This window comes from Chinchilla lanigera, unplaced genomic scaffold (assembly GCF_000276665.1).
Source record: "Chinchilla lanigera isolate Chin_1 unplaced genomic scaffold, ChiLan1.0 scaffold00025, whole genome shotgun sequence".
Lineage (NCBI taxonomy): Eukaryota > Metazoa > Chordata > Mammalia > Rodentia > Chinchillidae > Chinchilla > Chinchilla lanigera.
Window position 1 is genome coordinate 9,281,435 of NW_004955426.1, and position 19,985 is coordinate 9,301,419.

The window sequence follows — 19,985 nt, forward strand, 5'->3', positions numbered from 1 at the left end:
GTGAAGAGAAGGACTCGTGATTTGAGATCCATTAATTATGCAAGGTGAAGAAGTTACAGTTGTCATTTTATTTTTATTTATTTATTTATTTTTTTGGTTTTTCTCCAGTACCGGGAACCGAACTCACGACCTTGCGCTTGCCAGGCAGGCGCTTTTGCCGCTGAGCTAAATCCCGAGCCCCGACCAGCTTTTAAATCATAATTTCAGTATGCTAAACATTACTGCTTAAAAAGAAAGTCAACGATGGGTAGTTGTTAAGTGCAAAAACTTCAATCCAACTCATCAAGAAAACTACCTTTGAAGAGTGACAGGACAGGATTACCAGTTCGCTCCTTCTTTTGTGAGGAATGTATCAGGAGATGGCTTCACAGCCATTACTTGGTAAGATTTGACGGTATCCAAGCTTAAGTTCAGGGTGATCAGACATAGGAATAAGGAAAAGGGAAGGGATTTTGTAAATATTGTGCTATTGTAAACAAATATAATAGGTAAAAGAGATAAACAGAACTACCCTGATTTCTTTCCTGATATTGCAATCAGCTTGATTGGAGAGCAGTGCAGAAAGCTCTTCATATTCTAATCTTCTCATCACAAGATATGCAGAATCCAAAATGTGGAGATGATCACAGAATATAAAGTTATGTTTAGTAGATGAAGCTTTGCAGAAGACAATGAGGGTGCACTGCCATGCAGGATCCAAGGTATGTGGCAATGTGTGAAGGCAAGCAAGGATCTGTGTAGAGAAAGAAAGACAATCTGCAACTTTGAGTATGGATGGGACCGAGTAAGATACCAATACTAAGGGAAAGATTTTTAGTCCAAGTGTAATTATCATATAAAATCATTTATAAATATAAATCTCATAAAATAAGATAGTGAAAGTATAACACCAAGAATATCTTTCTGCAAAAGCTCTTTATTGTTCAACTAGAAGATAATTTTACAAGGTCTTTTCTTTATTTGAGACTTCTTATATTGTGTATTTCTCAATACTACTCCCTTCCATCCCAAATAATTACCAGGCATTTATTTCTTTGTAGTCTTGCAAAATCAGTGAGTCATTCCATGAGTCTTAATCTATTAAACACATAAAATATTTTTGTTTTATTCAAGCTTCCAGTTCTGTTTAATCTAATTTTAGAAAGATAAAACTCCCACATTTGTCTACTAATCGTAGAAATACATTGATCTTCTGTGAACATCTGTAAACTCTTATTTTGTAATTTTTATACTTCCAACGTTATCAAACTTACATTTTCTTAATTAATATCACACAGTCATTTGTCTAGTAGGATGAACAATTTTGGATGGTATTTGAGACTTTCTGCTCTTCTCTGTTTGCATTACCCAATAAATTTTGCTCAAATCTGCTTTCTTGGCTTTTTATACTAAAGATACATAAAGAGGGAGTAAGATGTCCTCTTGCCAACACTACCCTCGTGCCTTGTTGGGGGAGAGTGTTACTACATTTTCACTAAACTAAATCTGAGAAAGTCCTGGGCATTTTTCAAATAGAATGTTTCCCAGTCACAGAACTGCTGAGCCAGAGAAAACACTTCACAGTGTATCATTTCAATGTTCTGATACGGAAGAAACAGGCATGTAAGAGAAAGAGAGTTAAAAACCTTCAGCTTAAAAGAAATGGCTTCTCAATACTTTCAGGAGAGTAGAATAATAACCTTTTAAAAGCTCTTTTCAATAAGCTGTTCTGCAATACCACACAAGCTCACCCTACCAGGACTGAGGGTCACTGCTTTGGTGTTACCATCCATCTCATCTCTGTCACTTTATTGACTTTGTCCTTTCAAATGTCTTAAATATTGAATTCCAATTTCCCACTTAAAGTCAAATTTCTCATAAAGAAGTGCAAATAGCTATACAGTGATTGTTTGGGAAGAATTCATTATAGTCCATTATTGAATTCACAGTGTAGGTACAAGCACTTTTGCATTCGATGAGAAGACCTATTAAATCCCTGCCACTGTGCTGATGTGGGATATTTGTATCTAAGAGTTACATTGTAAGCAGCATGTTTTGATGTGACATTTTTCAAAAATTCCCACTATTGTCTTATAATCTCTTTGCATAGTATCATGCACATAGGAGCTGAGTTTTGCGGACTGCATCATTCCGAAATCATAAAAGAGAGCGAATGAGTGGCTTTGCACAGAAAAAAATTCAGGTAGGAACATTTCCATTCAATTTAAGAAAGTCTGCATTCAGCTCTGTTGAAAAATTCACATTACACAGTGCATGACATTTATGCTGAAATCAGGTATGAATAATGTTGAGAGCTGGGGCTGAGCTTTGACAGGAGATTTTGCATTTATTATTTCTTTCTAAAGAAAAGTAACGAAGCAGGAAATAGCCGCAAATAATAAGAAGCAGTTGAATACACAACAATCTGCACTGTCCTTTAAACCTGAGACTTCTACAGATGAAAGGTGAAGTCTTTTCAATGTCATATAAGTATATGGAAAGTAGTCTCCATTTTTTGCAGACTGTCATTTAAATGAGCCTCAAATGTCAAACATTTCTCTGCTGCAACTTCAGATAATGCTTGTAATTTGAGTTTGGAATCATCACTTGATCTTAATTCAGACTTAGCTCCCATGAATATTTGTTAATTAGAGCTCCGTCATGTTGATATGCCTTTGTGTAAAGTTTCTGATACTTACAAATAAGTTAGTGTTCACCAAAGAAAAACTTGCACTTATAGAAAACATACATAAACAGTTATTAAATAAACATTTTCTTAAGTGAAATATCTAAAAGGGTTTTTATAGCTACAAATCTATAAGTGAACTTCATTTTAAAATTTCTTTAAATCCAGTTTTCATTAATTCTATAGGCATCTTTTATGGAGCAGATAAGAAATTCTACACCAGTTATATCTTTATGTAGAACAGAAACTACTAAGATTTTGAATCAGAATTTTCACTGTTGGAGGCTGCCTGTGCATCTAGAAGATATATCAAGACTCCTGGACCCCTTCCCTCTGTGGCTCAGTAGCTCTCCAACACTGTTGACCAAGGCAGCTATCTCCTGATACTGTCACATTTCCCTTAGATCAGGACAAAATTGCACCAGGTGGGCAGTCATAGGTAAAAAGCGACAATGAGACACTGAATTTATGGGGTGCCTCTCTATGAAACCATAAAGAGAGACAGACAGATGGAGCCACACACTCTCCCCTAGTCAAGTGTGAAAAATCAAATGAGAAATCTAAGAGGCAGACAGCAAACAGAAATACAGAAGATGAAAGAAAAAATACGTTCAAAGGAAGAAATTGCAGAGCTAAAAGGTAGGAGCAATTACATTCATGAGTATTGGCAGGAAAATCTATTATTCAAATAAGTAGGTTTAAATCTTCCGAATTTTCTCATATTTTTGAAAGTAAATTTTACTTATTGAAAAGGTATTCATTAATTCATGTAAGAAAACAAAAATCCTATAAGTATAAACAAAAGCTAGAAGATTGTGTAATTTTTCAGTAGTGCTTCAAATAAGCTATTAAAGAGAAAACATGTTACATTTTTTACTGCTTTTAACTTCAAATGACAAACTTGGTTGTCTGATATGTAAGTGAAGATTGATAGCTCTACATATACTAATTCATAGTTCTACATTCGCAGTGGTTTATTAATAGTATATTCTGTTTTCAAAGGCTTTTTTAAAAGGCAGGAGGAAGGTTACATGGGTGGTAACAGGAGTTTTGGGTTGTAAATCGGGAAGTAACTCGCGCAACGTGTGTAGGTGTATTTTCCATGAGGATGCTCATCATAGCACATCCACTGTGGTACAGAGTGTCTCTAAAGGAAAATATAGGTGTTGCTAGCAGCCTGTTGTCCATGTTTTCATTGAATGCATTCATCTTGTATGTATCCACACTCAGCTCAAAACATGCTTCTGCTGTACAGAGGCCGATCAGGCTACTAACACTGCTTAGGGTGCAGCCTATTGTCAATGATAAAGGTAAGCATAAAATATTCTTTGAAGGAGATGCAAATTAAAACAATGTTTAAATTCCATTGCACTACAGAAAGAATGGCTGTTATTCAAGAAATCAACCAATAGCAAATGCTGGTGGGGCTAAGGGGGAAAAGGAACGCTTCTCCACTATCGCTGGGAGTGTAAACTGGTGAAATCACCACGGAAATAAGCATGGAGACTGCTGAAAAAACTAAAATTAGAGGCTCCATTTGACCCAGCTCTTCCCCTTCTTGGTATCTTCCCAAAACAAGAGCATCATACTTCAGTGATATATTCGCATCTGTTTCTAACAGCACATTTTGTGAGGCAGGCACTTTACCACTGAGCTATATCCCCCACCCCAAACAGCACATTTTGTAATAGCTAAATCATGGAAACAGCCCCAACGCCCATCAACCAATGAAAGGTAAAGAAAAGGGCTTATTTTTTTCTTTATGCAATGGAGTACTACTCTGCCATAGCGAAGGATAAGCTTGAGACATTTCTAGGTACATGGATGCACTTGGAGACCGTACTCTTCTGTGAAATAAATCAGACACACCTGTGTAATATCACATTGTTTCTCTGGTGTGAGAAACTGAAAGTATAAACAAGGGCCAAAATGTGTAATAAATATTGAGAAATGGGAACAAAATGTTCAAATGAGAAGGGAAACAAAGGAGTAGGAGGAGAAAAAAGAAAGAAGGGACAAGAAAAAAGAAAATAGAAAGAAAAAGGGAAACAAAACTTTTGTAAATAAGCAGAGGAAGATAGGTTCAAGGGAGGGGAACAGAATGGGAAAAAAAGAAGAAACAAGATATATCATGTTTCTTTGGGTTAGCTAAAACTCTTAAAACCAAATTTGTTAAAACAAAAATTATCTAAAATTCCCTTGTGTCAGAAACAGAAATCTAAAAGGACTCAATTAAAACAATGAAATTCTTAATTCATATCAGCAATTCTTAACTTGTACAACCTATCTTAATTATCTGCTGAGGGTGAGTCAAGACTATCCAGGTGTATTACAGGGGAATCATATACCAGACCTAGATGTTCATTTCTTTTCGTCCCAGTTATCCCCTCCTTGAAAAAGCAATAACACTGCTTTAAGTCTGTTGCTTAATAGCATGTCATAATCCTCTCTGGGATGGTGATTTTATAGGAAAGTTTGTATGTATATCACCCACTCTATCTTTTAAAAAAATTAAGAAATTTAAATATATGCTAGAGGTAATGACAATATACTGTGGCATTTTATTTTGAAAATTTGGGAAAGTTAAATATTTTTAAAAATTAAGTGTTTGAATAAAAAAAAATTGAAGGCACCTTTTTAAGGGAAAAAAATGTATATGCCACAGTTTACATAGACATTTCAGCTTTCAACATATACTCTTAGATATAACAACTTCTGTTACTTGGTCAAATGCATGTTTTACTTGCGCAAAATACCTTTCTTTCATCTTAGTTTCTTACATGGCTCTCTCTATATTTTTATTGTATCTTAGAAACAAAATTATCTTCAAAAATAAGTTATTTTGGGCATATGTGTCATATCAAACTACGGAATATATAAAATTAAGGTTAGCCCTTTTCTAGCAAGTGATCTTTAAAAATTGAAAATGCTGCTCTTTTAAATTTACCAAATCTATGTTTGGGAAGGCACCAAGATAATTTGCAAGGGCCACTGTAATATTCCCATTCAATTATGGCCAAAATTTCATTCTTACAATGAAATGCTTGTCTGCTCCTGGTCTGAAAAATGTAGGCATTTACTGTGTTTTAAAACAATGAAACATGTACACAGCCTATAAAAAAAAGATTTGTGCAATTGGAAAGTATGTTAATCTTTCTATGCAAACATACCTACATACAAAAGGGTTAAATTCATAGCCCTACTAGTCCCTTGCTTCCAGTACTTCAACTGACATCCTCCCCCTCATTATTATTACTACTACGACTACTACTGTTATTTTTGCACAGAGTTAACTACTTTTCAATATTATTCTTTAGAAAGAAGTGTTGCTCCTGTGATAGTATATTTGCTAAATGATTATATTTAACTTTTAAACAAGGTTGCAGTTTCTAATTGTTATGTTCTTGTGTTTTTTGCTGGTGTGTAATAAAAGCAAAAGTTTTCTTTTCATGGCTATTTAATACATTGGCTGCCTATAAATAATTCTTGTTATAATGCTCTGCAATGTGCTGTAGAAGTTCCATTAGATTAGTTTAAAGCCTTGTTTGGAAAACACATTGCCTTGGTTATTTCTATTAAATTAGAAAATTGAAAAAAATGATATGTCATGTACAGGTGCAAATTCCTTGTGATAAATGTCATCAATAGGTATATCTACAGTGTACCAATAAATTTTTTTTTAAAGCCTGGAAAAAAAGAACAGGTGGTTACATGGCACTTTTTGTAACATGAAGAATGTTTTATTTTTCTGTCTAGTAATTTATTTGCTTCTCTTGCTGCCATTATTTGGATAGTATTATCATTCTCAGGTTTTTTAATACCATAGGTACCATTATAGCATCTCATCATTGTTACTTTAATGCCTGAAGTAGGTTAACATTGAATTCACACACATGGGATTCATCTTAGTTACTGCATAGATGCACATGCAGAGAAGCTGACATCACCCAGTGGTGGAAATGATGCCACTGAACCCTCTGCTCTCACGGCCTTAAGCAAATATCACCAGGGATATAGCTTAAGGCTTTGTCCTGGGACCTCCCTTTTGTGTTTCTGTCTAGCAAAGCTGAGAAATGTCAGTAGGGTCTGCTGTTTGTTTTAGTTAACATCTGACATAGAACTCTGGCTTCCCTTTCATAGACCATTTATTAAAAAGGGCATTTAATTGTGAATACTTCTTTTACCTCTTTAAGTTGTATGAGTTGCCTTAGTTACTTTTCTCTCGTTGCTGAGACAAAATACTTGATACCCAATGCTAAGGAAGGAAATGGTTATTTAGCTCACAGTTTGTGGAGGTTTCAGTCTATAATTAGCTGGCTCCAAGGCAGAGTGGTACGTGGCAGAAGGGCAACAGATCAAGGTAGCAGAAGACAACAGAAGCAACAAAAGCAAAAAGGGGGAGAACACGCCTCTTTTCCTCCATTATATTGTAAGCAGAGTACCTGCCCTAGAATGAACTTCCACCATCTCTGTGCCCTCCTCTTGCTCTGTACCCGAGGACATAGAACTGCTGAGTTACTTACTTAAGCTTCTTAAATTCTCAAGCTGACACATTGTCAACCATTGCATGAGTATTTTAGAAAATTCACAAGTATTTTTCTCAACTATTTGGAAGACATTATTTGAAATGCAGTTTTCAGAACCAAAAGAACCTGTGTCAAAAAAATGGAAGCTCTTTGAATCCATGTTGAGTAAAATAATTCAGACACACAAGTTGACATACCATATGGTTTCCCTTCCATGAGAAACCCAAAATATAAAAACATTATGAAATGAAATAAAAGATATAAGGAGGTAGATCTTTTTGCAAATGACAGTGGACCAAGAGATTTTAGGAGGGATAAGGCATGAGGGGAAGGAGACATAAAAAGAATTAAGATGAGTCATATATAAGCATCATCTATGCACAATGAATATACTCACATGTACTAATGAAAGAAGAGAAAGGAACTTCTCTCAGACTCTGTAGGAGGACAGAATAGCAGAATTGTTATTTATCAGCTAGCAGTCAAGGGATTTGCATGGACCAACTTCTTTTGAATTTTTGACTTCCCTAATTTTTCTTTAACCCTGTATCACCACTTTTCATGACACATTTGACTGTTTGTTTTTTCTTCCCTCATTTTAAACTGGCTCTGTTAGAATGAGAATTAAGCTCAGCTCTTTATCACTCTTATGTTCAGCACTGTTTCTTTTTGCCAATAACCACACCCATTACTATCCTGTCATTCTACGAATTGATTTCAGCTGTAATTCTGCTCTGGCCTTACCTTCCCTAGTACAGATCAACTATGTTTATGGGCTGCAGTAAGACACTGCCTTTTGAGAAATCTCCCTTTTTGGATTATGAATAGTTTTGCAACAAGTGAGAAATTCCACAACTGGCTTTTGCCAGTACCCAGACAATGCCTGCTGCCCATGCAGACTGTTTGAACTTGAATGAGTAGAGTATCATGACTGTGGAGAGAGGAAGTAGTGCAGCTTAAGGGTCAAAAGTATTTTGGGCTATCTTAGTACTTTTAATAATCTTTAAATTCAACTTCTGAAGCTAACCTAATACCCATATGATTATTAAATAAAAAAAAAACCTTGGGATATATCCTTAAACTCAACATACTCTTCACATTCACCAAAGCTGAAGTTAGGAAAGCTACGAGATATCGTTTGAAACCCATACAAAATAGTTTCCTGTTGGCTGTAGTCTGCCTACCTGAAACCCCCCACTGAAATTGGTGTACAGTGTTTGGGTTTATGATTGTCCTTGTTCAGTGGTTATAAAAGCTCATGGAACTTCTGTCAGTGAGAAACATACCATTTAGGATAACATGAATCTGTGCTCTTGATCCAATCCAAATAGAATAAACTCTTTCCTTATCTCTTCTAGTTGTAAGTTTGTGTCAGCACCCACACCCCGAACAACATTTAAGACTTCTTAATTCTAAACAGATAAACCCTTCCCGGGCTCAGCATGCACATTCCTCAGTCACGTCAGTGAAGAGCACAGCGAAGAAATGCTGCTGCTCAACATACTTGCAGGCCAGCTAGAAAGACTTTCCCACTTGCAAATATTCACTCTAATACAATGCTTAGCTGTTTCAGTATTTCCTCATTTTATTCCATGAAACTTACTGTTTCTTCAAACACTTAAGTTACTACCCAAAACAAAGTCACAGAAAACTGTTCTTCTAGGATTTCAAAATTGTAAATAAGGCTTTTGAATTTCTGAGCTCCTCTTGAGCGCTGGATGAGTCTGTCTCCAGATTAATTTATTTTGAAATGACAGTGATAACTGTGTGATTTCCTTTAATCTTTGTAGAAGGAGTAGCTTTCTCCTGCTGCTAATCTGGGTTGCTCCTTGTTGTCTTCAGTGCCGGGTGTTGAGCTAACTGCCTCTTGCATGCTTGGCCAGCACGTCAGCACTTCGTTGCAAGGCCAGCCCTGCAGCTATCTCTGAATTCTTCATTAATGATCTCTCAGCTCAGATTATCTCTGTAATCAAACACCTGTTTTAAATTCCCTTGTATTTTAAATACTTGAAATGATTTCTGCTCTCTTGTGTTGAAACATGATGAAATAAAGATGAAGAAATACAGAAATACATAAAGATATATATAATGTATGTATATATGTGAATATATGCACTTACATATATAAAGAATAGTTATATCACATATAATTAGTCCAGCTAAGCATAAAGATATATGTATATGTATGATCATATATATATACACATGATCATATCTGTGTATTTATGTAATATTGTATATTCACAACATTATCTACTCATAATAAATATAGTTTTTAAAATGGGCATATGAAAAATATAAACCACAAGAAGAGTATTATGAATATTTTCCTAGGATTAATTACTATATGTTATTGCAATTCAACATTCGTGAGCATCTAATCATATAACCTACCCTCTATTTTAAGTCTGACATGTATGGTACTTGTACTTCAGTGATAATCTTGTTCCTATTCAACATTTTTGACACCAGATTGGTGATTCTTCTGGAATATTAAGAATAATAATTTCAAATTAAATATAAGTAAGTGAGCTGTTAACCCTGAAAAAGGCTCTCACTTTCGTGTTTGAGGGTCTCATTGCCAATGCCATGATATTTACTCCTTTTCCAGATTGAGATGTAAACTGTTTTGCCCTTCCTCTTTGCCAAGTTTTAATAACTCTGTGGAAGCAGAGAGGCAGTGATTCATGAGTTTCATGAAATATTTCAAAAGAAAGCTGTCTCATTTTTAAGCTTCGAAAATGACATCTTTCATTTAACCCAAAATATATATCTTTATCATACAACCCTTCTTCTCTTACCCTAAATATTAATAGGACGTATTGCTTACTTTTAAACAAATATGTGTCCAGGTATGTATGTATGTACAAATACACATATATGTCAATTTTCCTCTAAAGGCTCTATTCAGGGATAATATGAAACATTTGATAAAGAATGGGGTTTAAATGTCTATCTTCAGATTTATGAGCTTTGGAATTTGAGTAAACTGGAAAAGTTCTTTAGTGGATTAGTGCCAAGGTGCTCAATCTGAAATATGAAATACAGAAATTTAGTAGGTTGCAGGAATCTCAAACTAATCATCTCAGAGAAAAACTACTCAAAAACCAGAAGGCAGTAAGTCCAGTACGTGGTTCCACAATACTGTTAAGTAGATAAATTTTCAAAATTTTTCATTATGAAAGTTTTCATAAAGCCTTGAAAACTATTACAACGAGCATTCATATATCCCAAAGGTAGACTCAGATATTTTCATATTTTTCTGTACATACATATATGTGTAATTTGTTTTGCTGCACTTTTTGATAATATATTAGTTTGCCACAATATACTTGAGCATAAGAGAAGACATATAAGTCATGAACCTCATATACTACCTATAAAAAAATAAAATTTCATAATACAGTATCACCAAATATTGATATGTGATTTAATTTCAAAGTAGCCACAAATTTTTCAAAAACTATTTTGTTTTCTATAGCGAGATATAACTGAAATTAACCAACTCTTTAAACTGAGTCATTTTAGCCAATGGGCTTCTAATAGAATCAGGTGTGAGAACTGTCCAATATCAACTGCACAAGTAACAGAACTATTGAGTGGTCCAAAAAGTTTATTTTTATTGCATTAAAGAAGAATCCAACATGACAAAATGTGGTGCTGTCTTTAAAATAGGGAAAATAATGGCATAAGCACGTGCCTGGCAAGTGCAAGATCCTTAGTTCGATCCCCGGTGCGCGCCCCCCAAAATAGGGAAAAGTAGGATATCTATTGATGTTTTAGAACATCACCAAAAATTAGAAAACTAAAGGATATTTGGGAGCTCATAAGGTGAATGCTTTGAATTTGCAAGCAGGATAAAAGTATTAAAAGAATCTTTGGTGCTCCATTTTGCAGTCTTCCAAAATAATGTAGTTTATCTGTCTTCCAGTCACAAGAGCTAACATAAAGTTGAAAATGCATTTATGTTCAAAAATTAGTAAACGAGAATAATGAAACTTGGATTCTAAAACTTTTGATAGTAAAAATATTATTCAATGTCTTTCAATCACACATATCTTCAAACACTGAAAAAACATTTCTTCCATTTTCTCATGACCTATGATATGATCATGCTCTTGCATCATATGTGGTGATTGTCTGACTTTCTATTATTTTATTCTAGAACAGTGTCTCAAGTTTAGTGAGAAATTTGGCATAATTGAGTTGGACTTATCTGAGAACTTCCTTCTACACTGATATTGAAGTAGAATTCAATGCAAAAAAATATAAATTTCTCCTAAGAATATTTCTAATATAATTTTAAAATGCATTTAGGAATATATTATTGTGACACAATAAAGGGTCATTTCTAATAGCCTCTACAAGAAAATTAATTAAATTGATAGTAAAAGAAAAGTTAATTAAGATCACTGATACAGATTTCACATTGTAATGTTTTCTTTGGAGCACAGTTTCACTTAATTTATTCCAATAATTAACATTTTCTTTAGTAGAGTTTAATTTTATATCCTAGATTGCCTATAAGGTCAAGATAAAAAAGTGGAGAATAATTAATTGATTAATTACTTCAGAAAACACACCTATCATAAATTTTTAAGTCATAGTTGGTTTGGTTGAAAGAGTTTGTGAAGCTATTTGCTGATGACATTCTTTAGATTCCATGTTTTCATGGACTGCATTATTCTGAAATAGATAACTAATATGATTTGTACCTTGCAAAGTGTCCACATACATTTTCATAATTCTGATACTATTCTGAATGATATTTGAATTTCAATTTGAATTATTCTTATTTGTAAGGTAACATTGTACCTCCATTCATGGGTAATGTTCACTAGTTTTCTTTTTTTTTTTTTTTTTTTTTTATTTTAAGGATAAAAGGAGGGAAACATTAACAGACATACAACATTTTACAACATATCACAAGCACAATACAGACAATACAGAGTTACAAACAAAGTGGTAGGGAATTAACAATGGTGGTTGTATTACATATTGATATCTTCAAAGTGGCTTCTCATGAAAACAGATATAGACATGCAATACTGGTCAACCAAAGACTCATTGACAGTTTCATTTATAAGGAATTTGTCTTTGGGATCAAAGTAATTGTCATCTCAAAGCTGAGGAAGGGAATAATCCTTCCTTGTTTATTTTCTGAAATAATTTATTTATCATCTGTATCATTTACCCTTTCTTGTTTGGTAGATGTTACTAATCAATCCATCTGGGCTTGAAATTGTTTTGCATAGATCATTCATTGTGTTTATAATTTCTATAAACTGAACACCACCGCTCAAATTTATTTCTTCTTGAGTGTGATTAGTTATTTTAGTTATCATTGAAGGATCTTGTCCAGTATTACTTTTTAAATATTCATATATAACATCTTAAAATAGTTTAATTTTATAAAATTTCAATAATATCTAGATAAATCTAGATAAGATTACATCAATTTTAATAATTTGGATCATAATAACATTTTTATTATTTTCTTATTTTTTTGTCTTTTTGAGACAGGGTCTCACTATGCAGTTCAAGCTGGCCTTGAGCTCACTTTGTAGCCCAAGTTGGCCTCAGACTTGCAACAATCCTCCTGCCTCAGCCTCCTGACTGCTGGGATTACAGGCATGTGCCACTATGAACGGCTTTTCATTCAGTTTTGGTTTTACTTTTTTCTTCTGCTTTTACAGGGCACAGTACCTTGTCTTTTCCAACTCCTCAAGGAAAAAAATATTAGGTTTATGTCCTTTACACATTTCTTATTTTCTAAACTTTCACTCAGTTTATAATATTTTTTAAAAATTTTCTGATAACTTTCTTGACCTCAGATCCTTTATTAGAAGCATATTGGTTAAGTTCTATATACTTGGACATTTTCTAGATGTATTATTCATTTTGTTTTTTATTAGCTACATGTTTGCAGTATATAATGTATACATACCTTGTGTGGACTTGGTGCGTGTACATCACACATCAATTCCCTTTGTTATTCCCTATCCCTCCCTCCTTCTAACTTCCCTTCATGGCTCGATCCTCTTCTTATCTGAGCAAGATCTATCTCCCTACTTCCCATTGTGATGTTCTACTTTGATTTTTATTTATACTTTTGAATTTCCATATAAAAGAAACCCTGATATATAAGGTAGTGTATCTGACTAATTTCATGTAATGATATGGTCTTAAGGCGTATTCATTATCCTACAAATAATTTGCTTACCTTTCATTACAGCAGAGCAGTATTCTGTTGTGTGCAAATACCATATTTGCCTTTTCCATTCATATGTCCATGGCCATATAGAACACTTACAAGACTTAGCTACTATAAATTGTGCTGCTGTGCACATGGGTGTACATATATATTTGTAATACATCATCTCTAACACTTTTGAGAAGATACATTGAGAGGCAATAGCTAGGTTGGAGCAGTTTATAATTTTAGTATTAAGGAATCTCCATATTTATTTCCATAGTGGTTGCACTAGTTTTCATTCCCTCTAACAATGTAAAAAAGTTCTTTAAGTCCATAGCCTCAAAAACATTTATCATTAATTTATTTCTTAATGATGGACATTCTTTCTGGAGTAAGATGGAATCTCACTGTTGTTTTTATTTCCAGTCCTGTAATGGTTAGTGATGTTGAACAATTTCTTATGTACTTATTGGCCAGTTGTACTTCTGTAAACTCTATTCATTCCCCTTGAATATCTTTTATTGGAACTTTTAGTGGGGAGGTAGAAATTTTTTAGTTCTTTTTATGTTCTAGATAAGAATTCCCTGAGAAGTACCTGATAAAATTTGTTTTCTATCCTGCAAACTTTCTTTTTCATTCTCTGGGCTGTTTCTTATGCTTCACAGATGCTATTTAATTTGCTATGATACCTTTGTTGATTCTTTGTGCTAGTTCCTCCACTGCTGAAGTTCTGTTCAAAAAGTCTTTGCCTCTAGATTTACCTATTTTATCTTCCAACAGGTTGTTTCTGCCTTAACATTTAGTTCTTTGATTCATCTTGATTTTAATTTAGTCCATGGTGAGAGATATTAGTCTATATTTAATCTTCTACATGTGGATAATCAGTTTTCACAATGCCAAAAGCATTGGAATCACTGTGAAACTTGAAGGGTTTTAATGGTTTGTCAAACTGTCAATCATTTCCAAAACAAGATTTGCTTTGCCCTGATCCACCAGATGAATCACTTTTTGTGCAATAATACCTTATGAAATGTACTTAAAAATAATAAATCACTCCTTGTTCCATAGTTTTCAAAATGTATGTACTGTTATCAGGCAAGAGAACACCATTAATCTCATTACATCTTCATCACCACTCATGGCTGACCACATGCATTACCAATAAACTCTAACACTTTTTAAAGAAACTCTTAAGAACGGGTTTCAATAGTGGGCTTACAATATGCAGTAAAGCACATGGAAAACTTTTAAGTTACATTTGCAGAACACAGGCACGGTATGTTTAGTATAATTCTTTAAGGCCTTAGGATTTTCACACCAGTAAACGAGTTCGTGCTTCCAGTTGAAGCTGTCTTAGCTCCTAAGGAAAGGCAAGTCTGAAGCCCTGCTGCCCACCACTGGCTTCTCCTCTTTAGATCTGAATATGCAAAGACTCTTCCACGTAAATTGAAAATTTATGATTTAGAATAATCAGCTGCAGCAGTTATCTAGCTAGGTCTTTCCAGAAACTTATAATAGATTTTATATCAACATTTGCCTGCTTCTCCTTGAAGATTTTTGTTATGGGGATGACTTCCCTCCAAAACTTCATGAACAAATTTCCTCTAGCTTCCTGCTTTATTTCTGCACTGCTCTCACCTTCTCAATGTTCATAGAATTGAAGACAGTGCCTTAGTCTGGATTAAGCATTTATTTCATTGAATCTTGTGGCTGGTTTGATCTTCTATCAAACGACCACTATAACTCATTATACCAGAAATAAGACTGTTCTACTTTCTCATCCTTAGTGTGTTCACTGGAGTAGGACTTTAAATTTCCTTCAAGAACTTTTCCTCTGCTTTCACATTTGCTATTTGGTACAGGAGGTCTAAAGATATAAAAACAATGAAATTTCTTTTGGTGTCATAGACCTACGAAGCATGTACTCTTTGAGTAAACACACACAGTTAATGCTAAATGCATCTATATGCTTTTATTGTACTTTTTGTTCGAAATTATCTGTGTTTTAACTAACACCGTACAAATAAAAACAAATGCAAGACACAATTCATGATTGTCTTGGTTGGCACTAATACAGTTGTCATAAAACATTTAGGCCAGGTGTGGTGGTGCACACCTGTAATCCCATCACTCAGGAGGCAGAGGTAGCCAGGGCTACACAGAGAGTTCAAGTCCAGCCTGAACTGCATAGTGAGAGCCTGTCTCAAAATAATAATAATAATAATAATAATAGTAATAATAATGACATTTAGATTTTGTATTCAGGTGTTGCTGTAAAGAGAAGAATAAAAAGATGTACAGAGAGTTGAGAGAAAGATATAAATTTCATTGGATTTGATAAAATTTGGAACCTGTATTTAAAAATCTAAGTAGTTTTATAGATTTTAAGGACCCAGAAAACCTTGTTTCTGGTTTTATTATATGGAATTACTTCGTTGTTTTGTAATCAATTAGTGTGTCCCATGATGCGTTTATGTGTGTATGTGTCTGTGAATTTGTCTTTCTTGCTAGTTGATTTTGGTGTTAAAATTTGTGGTATTAGGTTGTGTGTGGTAATTGTATATAAACTCTTTCTGCTGTGATAAAGAAATACGCATTCCACTAGCAGTACCGAACAAATAAATATTACTTAGGGTCTTTACACATCATAAGAATGACCAAACAACATCTGGGACTAGCAGCTCTTTAGAAAGGTCATCTGCTCCAAAGAAAAGCAGGCGTTCGTTTTGAATCGTGAGTCATGCAGCTATTCCTAAGTCTCTTATTTGCTTTTACAATCGTAAATCCTGTTGGGACATGTCTTAGCAAAACAATCATCATTGCCTATAATTAGGCATTTAATATACTAACATAATTTTTGGAAATTTACATCATCAATAAAGTCAGTTATTGATACTGATCTCCATAGAGGCTACCAAAATAGTACTGCTTTACGTCGTTACTCTTGATTAATAGCAAAGCATAATTATTGAAGAAAAAGTCTATATTTCACTTTGATTTGTTACTATATGCATATATGCCATTTTCCAGAGAGTTTACTCAGCTGGGCATTTGGGATATGTGGGCTGCATTTTATAGGTGCTCCAGATAGAAAAATCTTCTCGGTATTTATATATTTAATATAGCTAGGCAACAAAGAGAACAATTTACAATTGGTGATCCTCTTCAACCTTCGTCCCTTCCTTCCACCTTAATAAAATGATATATCTTAGTGGAAATCTATAGCACACGGAGTTGTGGTTCCCAAAAGTAAGCCTGTCAGATTACAATTATTTTTCTCTTTTAGTTCTAGTTCCACATTTTCTATATTCAGAAATTTGCCAAAATAAACTTTTTTAAAAATGTGTTATTCAGGGCCATATTGTCTCCATCCTCCAAACTGATGACATTTGGTTTATACTGCGTCACTCAATTCTCATTTGTACTGCAACGCTCTGCTGCTGATTTTGTAATAGTCAATGAGGCTTGCGGAAACCTCCATCCAGAGAGCCGTGTTCTTCTGTAACTGCGATAATTGCCCCCACTTGAGGACTGATTCATGTGGCCTTCACATGGATAATTAAGAATCACAGACCTGTAGAAATGACCTAACTGCATGGGATTCTGAATATTTCCAACATCTTGTTTAAAACATTGCAAATCAGCTGAACACATTGTGCAGTAGTTTTGCTGAAATCAAAAGTCTTCCTTTGTATTTATATTTGAAGGCAGAAGCTGGGTACAGTGTTATTCCTTGGTCCCATGTGGTAATCAAATTTGATCATGTGTAGGATGTTCACAAGTTAGGTGTGCCTCGTTTCATCACAGTATGTTTGTGAATTTCCTGCAGTTGCTTATGTAGAAAATGCAGACTTTCAGATATACATTTGCATCTCAATATACTACAAAGAAGCTGCTATTTTATATTCCATGTTTGTTTTAGATGACTGCCTAAGGAAAAAGGAAGGAACACTGTGTTCATGAAGGAAAAAGAAAAGACCAAATAGTTCAATTGTGAAGTCACCATTACTTTTCAAGAGATTCTATCTGATTAGCTGTTTAAATTGATTTTGATAATGTTTCAGTTTTAATTTATTTTGCAATAATTCATCATAACCAACAGTTGAATTGTATTAATGTTTCGCATTTGCAATATTTGTAGGCTTCAGCATTTGACTCTATTCATAAATTAATGAGATTAAATTCATTCCAAGAACTTAAGATTCCATGATGAAACAGTAAATGAGCTAGAAGAAGTAAGATGATTTGATGAACTATTATTCCACTCCTTAACTTTTTTGCCAAAAGAACGCTGATTTTTCCTTACATTCTTCAGATATACAGAGAATAATATTCAGCTCAAAAGTATGGACTCCTCCAACAGCTAAAGTGGAAAAATTGTGATGGGTGTCAGTCCATTGTGATAATTCTGCTCCTGTTAAGTGATTTAGGGTGAGGCAGATGATGATAGACATCAGAATTCTGACATGGGACAGCTGTGAAAGACTACACTGAGCTATTTAAGGAGAAGTAGAAACCATAAAAAGAAGAGAGCCTCATTTTTTTCAGATTTATGGATCTTGACATAAAATGTTAGTGCTGTGACAGCTGTATTTGTAAAAAAAAATTAACCAAAGAGAATTTAAAATTTAATTCTTGCACTGTTGAGCTACTAAATCAAGGAAGCATTCTCTTCCTCTGTAACCTTTTTTTCAGTGAGATAATCAATAAATGTCATGATGACCACATTTCTGGCTGAGTGTTTTGTTTCTTGCAAACAAAAGTGATATGGGAATGTACAATATTTCATAGGTATATTAGACAAATGCTCTTATTTATTAAGAAGTTTCTTTATTTATGGACCTAGCCTGGCCAGGGCTGTGGTTTATCTGATTGATATAATTTGGGCAAAAGGTAACTAAAATGGTGAATTGAGCTCCCTTTTTCATTTGGGAGAAGATGGCAGATGAGGACTATATCACTTTCTATTCTGCGAATGTGTAAATGAGGCTGCCTAACTTTGGCTTTCGGGGTCAGGAAGTGACTTAGGTCTATAATCCTCTAACTATGCACTATAAGTAATAAAGTATTTCAACTTCCATCCACTCTTCCTTTTCTGTCTCACAATTTGGAACACGAGTGGAGAAGTGCATTTTATTTTTATTGGTGCCTGTTAGTGGTAGCAATAGGTTGACTTCGCGATCAAAACTGAAATAAAATTCCTTCCACTGAATTGTTACTTTTCTCTATGAACATGCATACCATTTCTACATGACTACTGTAGGACTATCTGCTAGATTTTAGTGGAATTCTGTTTTAATTAAATGTAAGACCCTCATAGGTACAGATAACATATTATTTGACTCTATATATCCAGCATCTGTCGCTGTTTATATTCATTACCAAATAAATAATTCTTAAATTAACACCTATAATTTCAACCTTTATTAGTCTTTTAAATTTATTAATAAGCATTATATGTGTCCTAGTTATTAATAGCACTAAATTTACAATTACATGGCAAGGAGAAATTTCATGTTAATGATTAAAATGGGCATCAGAATTGAGGATTGATATATGTGTATATGTGTATAAAATATATACCAATTATTATATGTATATTCCTTATGATCTCTAGTATCACCACTTTTGTTTCTGTTTGTTTGTTTAGTTTTGTTTTTTGTGGCAGGCTCTCGCTTTGTAGTTCAGCCTGGCCTTCATCTCACTACAAGCCCCGGCTGGTCTTGAACTCACAGGGGTCCTCCTACCTCAGTCTCCTGAGTGCTGTGATCACTGCTGCATACCACCATGACCAGTGATCCATTTTATTTTTAAGCAGAATACCAAATTCAAGTAGGATATCTAGATGAATAAAAGCACAAAGAATAAAATCCAAATAAATTCTTCATAAAAGCACATCATTACTTCATTACAAGGTTAGATGAAGTGGAAATCTGATTTTCTAAGTTTTTCATTTCTTAAAAATTTTGATAGGATTACCTAACATATGTTGATGGATATTAATCTGCATGTTCTTGTGATGCCTTGATGTGTACTATGCCTGTCACAGGATACTTGCATTTTCATAATGGTACACTTTGCTTACTAGGGAATGAGAACTCCAAAGCCCAATTGTGGGAGTCGGTGGTCTCTCCGTGGTCTCCGGGAGAAAATGGCGAGAATATTTAGAAAATAAAGACAAGAGACAACAGCAGGAATCAGGCGGAGTTACCTCTTGCCTAATGAGCAAGAGCACTGGCTCCAACAGTAAGGGCTTTTATTTTACACACTTGCAGAGTAGTATCATGAGAAATAATGTTGACTAGAAATTAAGACTAAGACTAAGACTATAACTGTGCAAGCAGATACTTTTTTCAATACTGAGGTAGCTTGAGAGCCTGAGGCACTCTGTCCCACTCTCAGACACACGACCAACAACCAACTCCAGTGGCTTCCAAGTAAATGTAACATTTTATTACAATATTTCAACCTTTGCAACAGATAGTAGTAACAGGTGGAAATATTGAAATTTTTAAAAAATGAACACCAGGTTGGATCTTGTCCATGGAGAGAATTTCCATTTTAATCAACATGATTGCTATGAGAAGCACAGAACACA